The sequence below is a fragment of the Zonotrichia albicollis genome, chromosome 13, assembly GCF_047830755.1.
Source record: "Zonotrichia albicollis isolate bZonAlb1 chromosome 13, bZonAlb1.hap1, whole genome shotgun sequence".
Classification (NCBI taxonomy): Eukaryota; Metazoa; Chordata; class Aves; order Passeriformes; family Passerellidae; genus Zonotrichia; species Zonotrichia albicollis.
Window position 1 is genome coordinate 5,767,789 of NC_133831.1, and position 14,136 is coordinate 5,781,924.

Genomic DNA, 14,136 nt, shown 5'->3' on the forward strand with positions numbered 1-14,136 from the left:
AGTGCCAGGAGTCATTTATAAGCTTCCCCAGCAATGAGCTCTGTCAGCACATGCTTCACCTCCTTGTTGCCATTGCAGGCACCGCTGCTGAGCCAAGCTGTGCTGCGACTGAGGCACCCCCTCCACACCAGCCAAATGGGAGAGGAGCTTCGTGCCCCCGTGAAACCCCTGTGCTGTGCCCTTGCCATGCTCTGTTAACTCTTGCAGATGAGCTCTGCAGCTCAGCTAGAGAAGCCAAAATTCAAGCATCACCTCACCAAGAAGGACGTTTTGGTGAAACGAAAAGGTTTCGAAATCCCAGCAAGAAACGCTGTAAGACTGCCTTGAGTGCTTGAAGTAATGTATGTATACATACATCTAGGTATACCTGTATAACTGCATGAGCCAAATGACTTGCTTTGGCTTGCTTATCATTCTAAGACATAAAACAGGTAATCTAGCTTTATTTGACACCTACAATAATCATCCAAGAAAATGAGAGGCTCTGTAATGGAGATCTATAAACAGGTCTTGCAGGTCATTCCCACCAGCTGGCTCTGCACACCAGGGCTCTATGGAAACGTGACTATAAACACTGTGTTGGATCAAGAGCTGCTCTACTGACAGAAGAGACGAGCACTAAAGCAGTACAAAACTGAGTAAGTCTCAGAAAATGATTCACTCTCTTAATTAATTTTCCATTTTGGTTGGTGGAATGCCCTTAGGTGGCTGCAGTGGGCTCGAGTTTCTTCTCTCTGGGCAGAGTTCACCTTTGCACAAGGACTGGGAAACTCTCCTCTCCCACCCTCCTCACACTGAGAAGCCCAGGCAAGATCCTTTAAGGGAATATTTTCCTCTACCCAAATCATTCTGAATCACACTAATTTCTTAAGGCACGATCATATGTGGCTCAGAGGCTTATTTAATTGCCAGTGCAGTGGTGTGCTGGGAAGTCTGTAGCCTTGCTTTGTTAAGCAATGCCCCTTTCCCATCTCATGGAAAGTATCCCCAAGTGCAGTTTTCTGTCCTTGCAGCCCCCAGTAAAAGCAGCCCTGTGTATGAGCAGCCCTTCTTGTGAAAGATGCAACATTCCCAGCTGCCTTCTGCTGGGATTCTTCATTCCCTGGGTGCACCAAGCTCTCATACAATAAGGCAAAGCAGGGGAGAAGACCTGGACATGCATTCCCTATCCTTGCAGGATCCAAATGCCTCTGGTTCCATCTTGTACCAGAACAGCTGGAGCAAATTTATGCAGCAATGCCAACGTTTGCAGAGTGCTTTTCTGTCAGGTTTGTGTGGCTGTCCATGTTCAGCAGAAACAGTTTGCTCGCTTTCTTTTGAATAATAACTAACTGAAGGCTCTGCTCCAGCCTTTTCTTCCACGATTTACAGCCACATCCTTAGGCACAGCTTTCCCACTGAAATCCTTCACTCCCATCAGGAGACAGGAGTGGAAAGAGCCCCCATGTCATGCCCCAGGCCATCCTAGGGAGGGGACAGGCAATCCTGAGCCTTATCTCTCCCAGGTCTTCCCCTACAATATGCTTGGAGAAGTGACTAAGCTGGGGAGAGGAGCTGGAGCAACATGAGGTAGATGTGTAGGAGGTTGCCATTGGCTCTGTTCCAGCTTGTGCTGGGAGTCACCTTGACCCAGAGCTACATAGGAAATGTAAAACTGAATTTCTTCTTTCCATTTCTGCCCCACAAATGGCACAGCATAAAAATGTATCACTTTCTTATTTTCAAATAGCTTTTCTATATGCATTATTAATGTAACTAAAACCCAAACCCTCAATTTATCACTCCCTGGATGCTCGCACTTAGAAATGTGTGTTATATCATTGTCTGTTTAGAGATGGTGTTAAGTTCTAGCTTGAAAAGAAAGGTGTGGTGTTGGGAACTGTATCTTTCCTGAGAGGACACCAAAGTAAAATGTTTTTTGTTTTATTTTTTTCAGGACAGAAGTGTGTAAGGGTTTCCCCTGATATGGGTGTAGAGGGACATCAGGAAAAAGAGAGGGCATGGCCTGTTTTATTCTTTACCACCAGACAGGAACTACAATTTGTCTATTTCTGCCATTGACTCTGCATTAATGTGATTTGATTTTTCCTCCTTCCAATATTTTATTGATAAATATCAGTTTAAGACCCAAAATAGCCCATTAATAAATTGTGGATATTTTTTCCTATCATGCTTTCATCTGGTTAAGCCCTAAATTTCTACTGCCCTGCGGAAGACTTTGATTAGAGCTCCATATGGTACTAGAGATGGAAGATTTATGCAGGTGGAGGTTTTTAGCAAACCAACAGAAGCTTTAGAGTTTCACTTCACTCCTGAGAAAAGCTGATGGCAGAAGAATTGGTTCTCAGAGTCAGACTGGTAGAAAATTACTGACGACCCTAAGAAACCAGGTAGGGACTGCAGTTTTGACACAGTGAGGATTTTCATGTCAAGATTCCCATGAAAGCCATTAAGGAAATGACCTCACAGGCTCTTCACAATCTGTCTGGGATGGATTTGAGCTAAAGGGGAAGGGGACATGATTCCTTTTCTCTCTGAGGAGGGAGGAAGGTGCAGAGCATGCAGCTGCTGGCTTGGTGTGGCCACAGGGCAGGGCCCACCACGGCAGAGAGCTGTGAGGGATGTGCCACCTGCCCAGCCATTTGTCCCCACCAGGGCTCACCCTGAGCAGGGTGTGCAGCAGGGCAGTGACCCTGAGTCACCAGGGCTGTGGAGCTCATCAGGGCCCATGCCATGCAACGGTGGACTCACAACGCCTCGGGCCTCAGTCTTGCCTCTGCCAGGTGGGGAAGCAGCTCTTTGAGGCTGAGGATGGGAGCAGAGCAGCGTTCACATGCTCAGATTGTGGAGGTCTGTCTGTCTGTGCCTGCAGGCAGGAGCCAGACAGGAGAGTTGGGTTGAAACTGGGAGAAATTGCTCCTGCAGCACTCTGAGCTGGGGTGAAGGGTTTCATTTCCAACATCTAGAACCCGCACTTGGGACAAGCTGCCTGCTCAACCCTGGGCTCTGTCAGATTTGCCTCCCAGAATTAGCAGCCAACGTAAAGACTTTGGTGTGCCAGGCAGCAAAGGGGTCCCCTCTCCAAACATCTGCCCCCAGCACCCCACTAGAGGAGAAAAATATGAGCACAGGGAATTAAAGTGACAGCCCCTGTGATCTGGCATATGTCACTGCCTCTGAGGCTGATTTAACTGGGCAGCAGGTAGAAAAGACAAATATTCACTAGAGGAGCTGGAGAAATGGAGGCAAGGCAGAATGAGATAAAACCTCTTATAGAGAGTGTTTTACAGTGTGGTTCCTTGGGGGGCTGGGAAGGAAGGAGACAGTTCACCATAAATGGAAAAAGGCTTGAACTGTCATTAATTTACCTTGTCTGGGCTTTTTACCACATTTCCATGCATGAGGAAAAAAATGCACCAAAACTCACATGTTCGTTATTCTTTAACTACACAAGAGATAACTGGCTCACAACAGATTAATTTGGCTGTATATTTGCCCAGAGAATGGAAGGCCTTATGATGGACTTCTGCTTCAGATGAAATAATCAACCCAGACTGAAAGGGCAATTTTTGTAAAGGCAAAATGAAAAAAACAGGCTGCTGCTGTCTGAACTGCCTGACTCATGCAAATTAACAACCTAAAGGAGAGGTTTGCTTGGAAATCTGTAGAAAGGAGCTAAGCCCCACTGCTTGCTCTGAGCCAAATGGGCTTCAGGAGCAGTGAAGGCAGCAGCTTCAAGGCTGCTGGTCACTCAAAGTGGATCTGGGATGTGACAATCAACCCAGGTTCTCTCTGGCTCACTCTGTGCCAAAGGGAGGTTGGGAAATCAGCCTAAATTTACCATTTCTAGCACCAGTTGTAGGACATGTGTGGGTTCTGCAGGTAAATGTATGCCTGTACCAAAGGTAATATGTCCTCTCAAAAATGGTGTCAGCAGCAGAGGAGACACTGAAAGACTGGATCAGCCTGAAGCCAGAACTCACATAATCACTTTTGCTGTGTAGAAACTAAAGCTGATAGAAATGACATGATTCCAGTGAGGGCCTGAACTATCCCCAGGTTCAAAATTCTTAGATTAAGGGCTAGAGTATGCTAGGAAATCGACGTTAAATTTTGTTCTTCCCCCTTTGTAGTGTTGCCTATACAGAAAAAAAAATACTTGTAAGGAAGCAAAGTGTATCTATACTTCTGCAGCCTAAGAGCTGGTTTCAGTCCTGAATACTTTCATGAAGAACTCAATAAAATGCATTTGCAAACATAATTACAGATGCAGCAATGTCCTCTAATAATGGATTATATAAAGCATGTTATGGAATACATTCATATCAACTTGGTGAATTATACTACCTGCTGTAACCAGGTGTTATAAAAACAATTATGGGTCTGTGGGAACTGCTGCCACAAACTATGTACCCTTTAAATAAAGTACAATTTTAGGTAGCTGTAAAAGGTGCTGTGGAGGGTGGTGAAGTTATTTTGGACATGCTGGAGCCAGCAGCATGGGAGGGGAAGCTGCTCTTGGGGAAAGCATGGTGATAAATGGTGCTTCAATGTGCATTGGCTGGCTCTTGGCTCAAGGCCTGCAGGTTGATCCAGCTGCCCTTGTGGGGCCACAATATTTTGTCCTGGTTTGTAGTCCCAAATTCCCATCAAAATGTGCAGCTCCTTGCTCACCTAAGTGATGAATGAAAAATAATTGAGACCCTAGTCCTGAATTATTGCCAAGCATTCATGAAGTTGCTTCAATTTGCTGGATTCCCCCATGAAGGCTTTATTTGAAGACTTTTCAGTTGAATGGAAATTTACTGTTGAATTGTGCAATCTCTGGATAAAGTCTTGGTTTAATTTTGTGAGATTATTTCTTTAGGGCAGAAGGGATGTTATTCTGAGTTATTAGGTTGTGTATTTTGCTGTGTCATCAGAAAAACAAATGGATTTTTTCTTCTACTTCCTCATCACTAAAAACAGCCTCTAGTAAAAGATAAGCAGAACCAGAACAGATAAAAAGGAAGCCCCTTCCCTTTTCTCCCAGCACTGAACCTTTACCCAAAATCTATTTTTTTTTTTTTTTTGTATGGTTCCTGTTGTTGCTCATATATTTCCTAGTTCTGCATAGGACAGGGAGCACAGTTGCAACCACACAAATTCCCATCATCGTGTTTCTTTGCTATTCAGAATTTTTTTTTTTTTTTTGCAAAAACGGATGTTTGGGCAATTTAAGAAAGCAAATAGTGCATGGAGCATGGGTACCACATCAGTGAACTGCAGAGCTCAGTTTAAGAATGTAGGTGCAGTTTAAGAATGCAGCTGCAGAATTTCATCCTCAATGCATCAGATGCAAGTTTTTGAGGATGAAATGCACCATACAGCAGGCTCAAAGCCCAGCTTTCTGGAACCAAGGACCTGCTTGCAAATGAGTGAGATGCCCTTTCAAGCTGCTCTCCTGCATATTTTCCCTACGAAATCCAAGTAGATTATGGTGCATAACCACTGTCATGAGATTGGGATGCAGTTGGGACATATGCTTAGACACAGAAACTGAGATTTATTTCCATGCAAGCAGCTACCCTGATAATTTGCAAGTACATCTTTCCTCCAAGGACCTGAAAGCACTTCACAAATATTGTTGGAGGCTCAGAATGTTCTTGCACTTAAGTAAACTCCTTCTTAGAGAGGTTAAGTGATTTATTTGAGGTTTCTCAGTAAATCAGAGGTGGAGGTAGGAAGTGAAACAAGATCATGACTGCAAATGACATCCTTTAACCTTTGGAGGTGCTACTGTGTACAGAGGCCTGACCCCAGCAGCCTCACTCATAGGAGCAATGTCTCTGAAGTTAATGGGATGACTGGCGTGAGAAAAGAGCTGCAATATTTGCCTCTTTGGGCCTTTCTCTGTGAGTGTTTAATATTTCCCCAGAGGTAAGTTTGGCTTCACCTCCTACAGAGTGTCTTATAGCAACAACAACAACAACAGCAACAGAAAAGTCAGTTCCATTTTCTTCCTTTAGTGCTCAAAATCAGGATCCAAGGCGAGCGCTCTCTCTGGGCAGGCGCTAAGCCACGGGGACCTGAAGAGAGTTGGTGTTTCTTGGAAATGGGCTTTGACTTCTCTGCTTTACTCCTTCACAGGGAAAGAAGAGATTTTGGGACACACCATGGACCTGCACATTTCTCAGCTGGTAAAAAAACAAAGTCCATATTTCTTCTCAGCAAAAGTCTGGCGCTACCCCAACTTCAGCTATCACAAAGGCTAATATGTAAGAAAGACTGCACTAAAAATATAATGTAAAAATATATCTTTAATAAAACGAGACCAGAATTCCCAAATTCTTTCTTCTTCCTTTGCAGGAAAAAAAAAAAAAGGTTTGTGGCTACAAGCCACTTTTTGCCTAGTTAAGTCTGCGTGCTTCTTATTCCACTTCTTTAACAGGCTTGAAATGAATGAAGAGGTAGCAGACGAGAGAGTGACACAGGCAGTAAATTATGTAAGTTCCATAAACGCGTGGCAGGGGCAGGCAGGTTTCAGCGCTGATGCAGGCGGCAGAGATTCCTGGTGGGAAGGAGGGAACCTGCAGCATCTGAGGAGAAATTACTAAATCCACATCCAGGAAAGGGGGAAACGACTCCTGGAACCCGCACCAGCGACAATCCCCCCTCGCGACAAAGGGAAAGAAATCACTAACAGCGAGCGAGGAGAGTTTGCGGAGGAGAGAACAGAAAAGGGGAGGAAAAAAAAAAAAACCACCAAAAAAACCCTCACGCTGTTTAACTCTGGAGTTTTTAAAAGTGCCCTTGTTTGTTTTCTTGGCAGAGGAGCGCGGCGTTTGGCACCCATCCTTGGAAGGAGGCCCAGCTGCTGGAGCGCCGGGGTTGGCCCTTGCCGCTGTTGCTAAGCCCGTGGCCCAATGGCCGGCGGGGCGCTCCACGCCCTCCGCGCTCCGGCCGCGTCAGCCCCCGCTGAAAACTCCGTCTCTCCCACTTGATAATAATAATAATAATAATAATAATAATTCAGAAGAAATTTTGAAAAAAATAATAAAAAAAAAAGGAGCCGAAAAAGCGCGGAGTTTATGTAAGCAAAGCCTCCACAGCGGCTCTTGCCAGGAGCCGAGCAGAGAGAGGGGAGCTGGGGAGCGCCAGCCCGTGCCCGGCTCCCGCTGGGCGGATGGGGCTCAGCGCTGGTCGGACTCGTTCTGCGCTCCCTCCCTCCGCTCCCACTGCCTCAAGGTATAGGGCAGAAACAAAGGGATTTTTCTCTCCCCCCCCCACCCTACTCCTTTTTTCTTTTTTAATAACTTTATCAACTCCGAACCCCAGGATGATTTGTGTGTTTCATACTCTCTCTGTGCTTTTACTCTCGGTTAGAACTTGGAGCCTTTCCATTTCTCAGCTAAAAACTCTTTTTTTTTTTTTTTTTCCTTTTTCTTTTCTTTTTTTTCCCCCCTCTCTCTCTTTCCCCCCAGTTGTTTGTGGTTTTGCTTGAAAGGGCATTGTTAACTCCTTCACCCCCTGGCTGCAAAGGGCTCTCCTGGCTGAGCTATTTTAGATATTTCTGGAGCAGCAGAATAAAATGCTGGGTTAAAAAACACAAATTGAAAAAAGGAGAGCAGTGATGGGAAAGACTTACATTGAAACTGCTGCTGTAGGATAACCCCAGCTAGACAAGCAGAGCCCCTATTATGGATTTACAGGAGCCCTCACCACTTTTGCAAGGCACAGGATGAGGCCATTCCAAATTGGTGCTCAAAAGCATGGATTTAAGGGGCAGAAGGTGAGAGGTTTAGTAAAAGCATGGGAGGAGGTGACAGTCCTGCTTGGTCCACGATGGAGAGGCCCCCACATGCTGCTGCTGGACAGGGCTGACACCCCTCCCTGGCACAGCCTGCGCACAAAGCCTTGCTTTTGGGTGAAAAACTGGCAGTTCTGGGCTTCTTTGCTGCCTAACTACAAAAAAGGCAAAAGGTGCACTTTTGCACCAGGGCTGTGTTCAGTGCCGTGTCACACTTGCCTGTGGCTGAGCATGGAGTCCTCAACACACCAGGGACACAGGGCATAAATCGTGGGAAAAGCTGCACAAATTCTCACTGGAAGCTGTAAAACGCAGAGGATTGATTTGCCCTGTTGTCCATAGGAGATGAGGCACTGGGAAGTTGGCATTTGAACCATTTTTTTCCCCTCCTCATCCCCAGTTGCAGCTGCAGACAGTGGGTATGGGGAGGCTGGGCTGGGTGTTCATGTCCACGCCTGCACTGCTCCAAGAGCTTTCCCAGCTGAACTCCTGGAGCTTTGAGGGAATGCTAGAAACAGAGATGACTTCAATATTTGGCAGCAGATAGGATAAGTTATCTTTTTTCCTTTTAAATAGAGCATGTTATGCAAGCAGGTTTTATTATAATTACATTATTCCTGTAGATTATAAAATAATCTTCTTGGAACCAATAGGAATGTAAATTTAGTATTTCATGCTATTTGTGAATTAAACAACACAGCATTTCTTGTACACCTTCTCAAAGCACACGAAAAATCCCCTCTTATATTTGCACACCCTGTGGTAATTAGCACTTCGTATTTTTCCTTTTTAGACTTAAAACAAACCCCTTTTATATTGGTTAAAACAAGTGCAATTTTTTTCCAGCATTCTCCCCAGTATGATTGCTGTTCCTGAATGTTTCTATGCATGTTAGCATGTATGTTTGTTTTGCCTGTTAGTTCAGTTTTGTAGAACAAATGGGGAAAACGAAAATATAGATTTTTAACCGCAACAAGATTCCCTGCAGACAGGATTTTTTTGTACAGCTATAGAAATGCAGCAGCTCAGAGGAAGAGCACAGCATGTAATTCTACATACATCACAGCCCTTTTTTATTACTCTTACCACAGCAGCTGAATGGAGAATTACAAAAATGATGTCCCTGATTCTGTAAAGAATTTTAAAAGAGGCTTAACTTTAGGCACACAGGTAACTTCAAAGGGAGTTAAGTGAAACTAGAAGTATTTCATGACAGATGCCTGCATTAGAGAAAATGATCTATACAAAACTTCATCCAGAAGTTCTAGAATTACATTAATTGACCTCGGTGAGCCAAACAAAAGCTCAGTTGAGATTATTTTCAGAATTTAAACCCAACACTTTTGCAAAATGCAAGCCAGTGTAACGGATATTGCTATGATTGCATATGCCATGGTTTTCTATAGGCAAAGGGTGAAATCCCAGCACTGCGGAAGGGAGTGGGAGCATTGCCATTGATTTTACTGATGCCACAATTTTGCCCAAAACACTAACACTTCCTCTGGCTCTGAGTTTCCTTCTGTCAACTCTGACATTGTTTTCTGCACCTCTGCTGTCACATTGCATGGGGTGCAAGAGCATTTTAAAATTAACAGTGGGCTTGAGCTGCAGAGCATGGCTCATTGATCAAACCTCTGAATCCATCAGACAGACTTTGGTCAGGTGTTTGATTCCAGCCCTCTGCACAGACACACCTCTTCCCACACTCCCAATTTTGTTGGCACACCTGTTGTGACCCCGGTGGGAAATTTCCTGCATTTAGCAAACCCTGCTCTAGTGGGGCAAACTAAGCATCAATTTTGTTTCACCACGAGGAGCAAGCTACGTCAAGTACTGCACATCACTTTGTGATCATGCTAAAGCCACTGCGACAAGAAGCCACCTCAGCAAGCTGTCATTTTAATGTTTTATCCGTTTTCTTTTTGTGTGTGTTTGCTCCACATTTCAGCAAAGCCTCATCTCCCCTGCCCGCCGCCATCGGCTACGAGGCTGCAGCAGAGCCCTGTCTCCAGCATGTCACAAAGAATGAGCCAGGAAAACTCCTCACAAACCCTTCTGATCACTGGCTTCCCGAGGAAAATTCCCTCCTGGCCAGAGGGAGAGGAGGACAAGTGGGACAGTGAAGGTGACACCTGCACAGGGCAGCATTCCTGCAGCCAGGGGCGTTATCCTGGTGGCTTTCTGCGGGACAGGGAATGATCCCCCCTCTGTGCCTCGCTGCCACAGCTCTGTGGGATGCCCCTGCCCATTTGTCACCTCAAACCATGCTGAGCAGCTCCACTGTAATACTGCAAATTACAGGCCTTCCAGATCATAATTTTAAAGGGCTTAAGCTTGTGTTGTCTTTTAGCTTTTTGTTCATCTAACTAGTTCAGGTTGTGAAGTCCTAATCTAGTTCCCATTTAGACAAAGAAAAGGATTCCTTCTTCTGTAAAGTGTTATACCCCAGGAAGCCAAAAACTTTGGTGTCTGCCTTAGACATGTATATTTTACTGGCATTAACAGCTGAACCTATAGATTTTTCTTCATCAGTGGGGAAGTTTTATTCTTATCCTCATTTTACAGGATGAAATCTCTTATCCAGTAAAGTATGTGAGCATGTGCCAGTTTCAACAGAGCTGGTGGAATCTTTCCAGGATAGACAGCATTTGCCAAAAGTGCAATTTGAAGTGGAAAACTATTCACAAATTCTGGTTGAATGTAATGCAGAGTTTTGTCAGAAAGAAAATCAGGGGAAATACTTTTCTCAGGGAAGTTTAAATGTTTCATTTCAGTATTTTCAAAATAAACAATATAATTTTCGCCTTTCTAATGCCACTTAGTTTTCAAGATTAACAACATAATTTTCGCCTTTCTTATGCCACTTAGTTTTCAAAATTAACCATTTTACTTCATTACTGTCTTGAAAATAACCTGGTCATGTTAGACTCCCCAGTAAGAGAGTGAATTTCACTGCTCATAGTTTCATTTTGATGTTTCGAACTGGAAGATTTGCTGAGCTAGAATATTTTCTGTTTAAATTTTGGGTTAAAAAAAACATGAAAACTTCCATTCTAGATCCAGGAACGCAATCTGGGCTGACCCAAAATGAAACCTTGGGGGGGCTTTTATGTCGGTTCCACCGACACTTTGTGTGTTTCAGGTTGAACCTCACCTGAATCATGTTTGCAGCTTGCTGTTCAGCCACCAGGCCGAGGGGAACACGTCCGTGCAGCTCCAGCTGCAGCAGTTTCACAGCTCCATTGTTTCCACTTGACTCCTGTGAAACTACCTGTGCTGGGAGCCAGCCGCGCGGCTTTGGGCCTCCCTGAACCCGTGCCCAAACAAACTTTGGGGAGTCAATCCAGGTGATGGGCAGAGCCCAGCAGGCAGCCCCAGAGTCCTGGCTGGCGCTTTGCTGCTCTGAGTTCAGGACCCTTCTTATCCTCCAGGTTTGCAGGGCTCCCCACAGCACATCTGGCTTAAGAGGGAAGGATGGGGGCTGAAAGGGGAATTATTTTCTTTTGCAGCTTTCGGTGCCCATGACCCAAATTGGGGAAGTGTGTAAGCTGAAAGAAATGCCTGGGTGGATTTGAAACTGAGATTCTGGGCTACATTTTTCAGTGGTTCTTATATTAGTTTAAAATGTTCTTTTCCCTCTTATGAGCATAACTTCCTTTAAATAAATACACAGATAACTTCTCCTAGTTGCCAAGAGTTTTCCCATCCTCTTATAATAGCTCCTCATAATAATGCAAAATAAGTGATAAAACAAAAATGAGTTGAAATAATTTTGCAACGACTACTTTAACAATTAATCTGCTCAGGGAACAGCAGGAACAACAAAGACATAAATTTAAACATGTACCTCTAAATAGCATAATTACATTTTAAGTTTCAAACTGTACACATGAAAAAAGAATTCCAAGCAGCCAAGAGAAAAGGAAATATGATCCAAAGGATGCTTGCTACACACCAAAATATTTTCCAGCAAAGTAAGTTTTATGAAGTTCCCAATGCCAGGCGATGTGTATCTGCAGCTCACTCATTCTGCCTTAATTTGTTGCTCTGTGTGACAAGCTGTGGTCTGATCTAGCCTGACATGCCATGGTATGCACAGCACACATATATCATGATAAGACAGCTGAAAACCAAAGACAAACAGCCCCAAAGAGAGAGCTGAACAGCGTGATCCAGCAGCGGCCTGCATCCATCAGAGGGAGGGTATTTGGGATGGCACACCTTCCCCTTGCAAGTAAATAAATACTGATTGCACGCTGGAGCCGGGAGTGAACGAGATAACACACTGTTCCCACGGACAACTTTGTTTCTTCTCCTCCGTGTGTATCAGTTACATTCTTTTTCATGACATCCTTTTTTATCAGTCTAGTGAAAAAACAGGGTGTCTTGGGCTGGTAAGCCCCACTGAAATGAGAAGATGGAATCACTTGCTGCTTGCTAGAGAAGGAGATGAACCCAGCTGCTGCTGCTGCTGCTGCTGCTGTAACACAATGCTCCAGCAGTGAAGATCTTCTGTTCTTTATTACATTGGTAAAAGCACCAGGAATTCAACTGGCTTCGTTTCTGGCCAACTTCAGGTTCCTCTTTCAAGGACACAAAATATTTCTGGGCTATAACTGAAGTGGTTTCGTTGTCCAGGATTCCTCTGGCAATCCTGGACAATCCTTGAGGTTCTGAGAGCAGCTTCTGCCCAGCTGAAGCAATGTTAGTTGCATTCCCTTTACTAAAAAGTTCAGTAGGAAACAGATGACTTTTTGTCATTTTTTTATTGAATGAAGGTGTTGGTAATTATGACAAAGAGCTCACTTTGAAGGGGTGGTTATAAAACACCACAACAAAAACACATCTGTTTTGCTCCACATGTCTCAGGTATCACATCTGAGGTATTTCTGAGGCCCTGGGATGCAGATGTTTACAGCATTACACAGATCTGATTTTCATGACTAGAAAGCTGTCACACACTAACACAGGGGTTTTTATCACCTTTATTTGTGTCACAAAAAAATGTAAAAGCCCAGGGAAACATGGCAGTAATTAATAATTAATTTTTCAGTGTTATTTTTATGAAGAATGATGTTTTGACTAAGTGAAAGCTGCCTTCACTCTGGTCCCTTTGAGTTCAATATTGCAAGGGTCTAGCTGAGAAGCTGAGAACTTCAATTTATATTAAAGTTTATCTTAAAATGGTCTTAAAGCTATGTCCATGGTGTTGTACTGCCACAATCTGAGGAACTGGGATGAAGAACTGGGTGTGTCCTGCATCTGTTTGGTGTTCCTACAGACTGTGCAAGATGATCCCTCACCCAGAAAGAAACACTTTCCACTCTACATGAGCATCAGTGGAAATGCCGAGAGTTTCAGAGCAGCTCTCTTTTTATCACAGAAGAGTGACATTCTCCATGGGCCTGCTGCAGAGCCTGATCATGGCAGTGAAAGTACTCCCATTGAATTCAGTGTGACTTGGAGTGGTTCCTAAAAACGGGAACAAAGCAGCAAACTTCATAAATCGTCTGATGTGGTCCTTAAAGTGAGAATTCAGACCCCATGGGGCAAAGGTTTGTGATTAGAAAGACAATTTGGCCTCTCTTTCTTCCTGAGCTGAGCCGTTCAAGTCTCACTGAAGATTCATTATTTTAGAAATATCATATGCCAGTCAGCACGAGGGATCGCTGGTCTGTTAAATGCTACATTATGCCTTTTACTTTTCATTATGGTATGAGATTTGATTAAGGCACTCAATGACCCTGTGCTTAGAAGCAGAAGGGGAAAAAAAAAAAAGGAAAAAGCTAATGGAGCCATAGAGCTAAAATATGTTGCTGAGAAGTGAAACAATTGAAGGTGTGGAGGAGAGAGGAATTATCACAGCACTGTTGGCACTGAAGTGGTGTTGGGAGGGTTTTACCTGCCATAAAGCATATGCTGGCACTATTTCATCCTCCACCTTGGCCATAATGCAGACCCTGTTTGTGTAGGAGGCTTTCCCAGCGTGGGAGCAGAGGAGCACACGGGTGCCCACGCTCCACAATCCCAGACAGTGCTCACCAGCAGCTGCTGCTCCCTGTGCCTGGTTATGGCTGCACCCCTACACCTTTACCAGGGAGGTTTTAAAGGTGCTTTAGAAAATAAAAAAAGTTTGTTTCTTTGACAGAAAACCACTTTTATTTCCTTTCCTCCTCTCCCTTTAGACCCCCTGCATGTTGCCCATAACTTGGTGCTTCACTTGATGTGTCAGAGCCCGTTGGGAAGGAAGGACTGCTCTGTGCACGACTCCCTGCATGACTCTTTCAGCATTTTGACTCAAGGAGGTTTGGCTCTATCTGTCCCTGGGTGCACTGGAGGTGCCTGTC

The 14,136-nt window shown here is 44.4% G+C and overlaps 2 long non-coding RNA genes across 3 annotated transcripts in view; both read left to right on the plus strand.

Moving 5' to 3' along the window:
• Nucleotides 1-6,999, plus strand: part of LOC113459638 (uncharacterized) — a 237,609-nt gene extending 230,610 nt beyond the window's left edge. For both annotated transcript variants that reach the window (XR_012582406.1, XR_003381071.2), the window contains one exon: nucleotides 6,130-6,999. This is a non-coding gene — a long non-coding RNA (uncharacterized LOC113459638). The remainder of the gene's footprint in view (nucleotides 1-6,129) is intronic.
• A 156-nt stretch (nucleotides 7,000-7,155) lies between these two features.
• LOC141730789 (uncharacterized) lies at nucleotides 7,156-13,574 on the plus strand. Its single transcript, XR_012582450.1, has 2 exons — nucleotides 7,156-7,227; nucleotides 9,738-13,574. It is a non-coding gene; the product is annotated as an uncharacterized LOC141730789 (long non-coding RNA).
• The last annotated feature ends 562 nt before the right edge of the window (nucleotides 13,575-14,136 follow it).